Genomic DNA, 2,939 nt, shown 5'->3' on the forward strand with positions numbered 1-2,939 from the left:
AAACAATGAGCGACCGCTTACATACTTCAAAAATCTTCAAAATATTGTTAATAGCTACTTTCGAGGCCAGGTTCAGAACTTCGTCCGGACCAGGGGTCTTACCCTCGCTAAGGAACTTTGCTATCCCCGCAAATTTCACGTCGGTGACCCTCTCCTCGCCAGCCCCAGTCCCCAGCTGTCCTACGAAAGGAGGCTAAGGACTAGAATCATGGCGCGGAAAAAGCCCCTCAATGATCCCCTCAAACCTCTATGGAGATTGCTCTGCAGGAGCCATTACACCTCTCGTCTTGCCCATCACCATCCTATAGGCATCACGCATTGGCACTCTGACAGAGACCCTCAATGCAGGCCTTTTAGCCTGCCCTTATCTCGGTCTTCAGCGCGGCATTTGCAGCGGCGAACACTGTAACGTTTTGACGTTTTTGTCTTTTAAAGTAAAATAAATTTCGTTTAAATTTGCTTTGAATTACGTTAAATGTGTATATAGTTTCTATTTAAGAGTATAAATTGAAATAAATTCTTGAATTAATACAATTGCTTAATCGAAATTAATTATCAGAAAAACGCTTTGACGTTTTTCTCTTTTTAAGCAAAATTATTTTTGAATATTTGTATTTAGTAAATAGTTGAATTATTTTTATTACAAAATTGAAGTTTAAATTCATAGACGAAAAGCATTTGGATTAGATTGAAACATAACCTGACTTTGCTTGTGACTGTCCACGTTAGAAGTAAATTTGTGTATGTCGACTGGTTTGTGTCTCGGCTATAACCATACCATAATAAGACGTAGTGAGTGCAGCAATGGCTCCTGAATATATGTGTCTCATTATCACCATCTTGACGAACCTAGACAAGCGCCAATTTCTTATATCGCCATTTGAATTTGTCATTGGCGCAATTGCAGAAGATAATAGGGGGATTGTTAGAGTTAGGTTTCATGATAGGAAGACGACTTAAGCTCGATCACTTCGCTCGCATATCGGCTGGAGGATAGCAGTTATCGCGTTCAGTACAAATTTATTAGTTGAGTTTCTTTAGTTGAGTTATATTGAATTGTGCTTTAGTTCAAATTTTATAAAGGTAATTTAGGAAAAAGTGAAAAATTGTGCAGTGTTCCTAAACGGTGATTTTTTTGATTTTTTGTGTTTTTATAGCTTGAGACGTAGTCTCTGCTTTTCTTACGCGAACGCTATCAGTGATTTCGCAGTTTATCGTACAAAAAAGGTAAATTTTTAGTAGTTTTAAATTTAAATTGTCAGTTAATTGAAATCGTCGTTCGTGTTGGACATTTCAGCGCATGGGCGCTTTTTTGGTACGGGCTGGAGTTTAAAGATTTCGACAAGCGGAGTCGTTTTTCGGGGTAATCGTGAAACCGTCCAAGCCACCGTCTTCAAGTGAAGGAGCTCGTGCATCCGCTAAGGCCCGCCTCACAAAGGCAGTCAAACGGGGGAAGTGTAGATCGCCTGCAAGTCGAGCGATAATCTCCAACGGTCGCCAATCAACCGTTGTGTACGATCCACCCACCGTTACAACCCCTGTGGATCGGGAGTTAAGGAGAGCTCGGATTGGGTTCACGTCGCCAAAAGCGTGTCCCTTTCCGCACAGTCCGAAGGTCGGCGCTATTCCTCGCTCGGTCATAACGGAAAGGTACGTGAAGCCGGGTCGTTGGGTCTAGTGTCGGTCCGGAAGACAGTCCCGGGAACCCCGCGACCAATTGTCGACGGGAAGCTCTCCTCTGAAGAAAATCGGAAGGCCTCCGTCCAGCCGCCACTTCCCACCGCAGCTTTAGATCGGCCATATTAGCACGAGCTCAAGTTCGCTTCTCGCCGCCATCGTGCGAGGATCGCTGCTGGCAGATCGCTAGCAAGGTTTCATCTTCAACCAACATTTTGCCGGCACCCCGCCGGAAAGCCAACGTAGCCATCACCGTAGCATCCGTCACTTCGAGTCAACGACACCGAAAATCCTGCGCAGGTATGTGGTAGTTCTAGTTCATGGCCATGAATAGTTGTTTCCTTTCCCGCTACCAGAAAAAGTTCCGTCCAACCCGAATGTATTAATTCAATAAAACTGATTATTAAGTTGAAGTTCCGAGCCTTAGTTTTGTCCCGTTTAGCACTGAAGGTCTTTCATTTTTCTTGAGTTCCGTTTCCATCTACGTTAGGGCTAAGTTGAGCCGCCGGACTTCCATCTTTCATTCAGTATTGCGATTTAGGGTTGAGCGAGTTTAAGTCGATTAAGGTGTGGGTAATTTGAGCAATAAGGTTGGCGTTTTTCTAGAAGGTGTCAAGTTTGGTCATTTTGCTTTTGGTGAGTCAAAACAGCCGTTCGAATAACCCCTGAGGACTTGTCTCAGCAAAGTCGGGCAAATTAACAGACTGGTGGTCTCTCGCGTGCGAGAGTGGCGCTAAAGCCACCGAAAGTTTAAAAAAAACCTCGGTTGAGTTCTTGAACGGTTACAACACCACCCGCCGCTCGTTTCGCTCTTCCTCATATCGTGCTGGCTGCATCCGCTGCCTCACCAAATCACTTTTCCACGTTTTACGAAAGTGACCTCAAACTTTTGGCCGATACATCATATTGACGGGTGACCTCAAACTTTTGGTCGATGGCATGAAGAGGTAATTTACTTAATAACGTTTTTTTTCTAGATTTTTTAGCTAAGTTCTGTAAAAAGCTGCTAATAGAAAATGGGTTATATTACCGCTCTCATCTTAAAATTTGGTCGACCCAATTTCCAGCGACACTGCCGTAAGTTTATATTCATTTTTTAAAAAAATTTGCAACTTTGGGTTAAGTTTACATACAAATTTTTTTGAAAAAGTTTATTTTAAATCATGTTTAAAGTTTCTTTGACTTATTATCTTTTGAATGAGACCTAGGGTTTTGAAATCGGACGCAAATTGGCGGAGAAATGGGTCTAAAAAATGACATGT

The 2,939-nt window shown here is 42.7% G+C and overlaps 1 long non-coding RNA gene across 1 annotated transcript; it reads left to right on the forward strand.

Moving 5' to 3' along the window:
- Positions 1–464: 464 nt before the first annotated feature.
- Positions 465–2,090, forward strand: LOC134289978 (uncharacterized). Its single transcript, XR_009998777.1, has 2 exons — positions 465–1,227; positions 1,298–2,090. It is a non-coding gene; the product is annotated as an uncharacterized LOC134289978 (long non-coding RNA).
- The last annotated feature ends 849 nt before the right edge of the window (positions 2,091–2,939 follow it).

The sequence above is a fragment of the Aedes albopictus genome, chromosome 3, assembly GCF_035046485.1.
Source record: "Aedes albopictus strain Foshan chromosome 3, AalbF5, whole genome shotgun sequence".
NCBI lineage: Eukaryota > Metazoa > Arthropoda > Insecta > Diptera > Culicidae > Aedes > Aedes albopictus.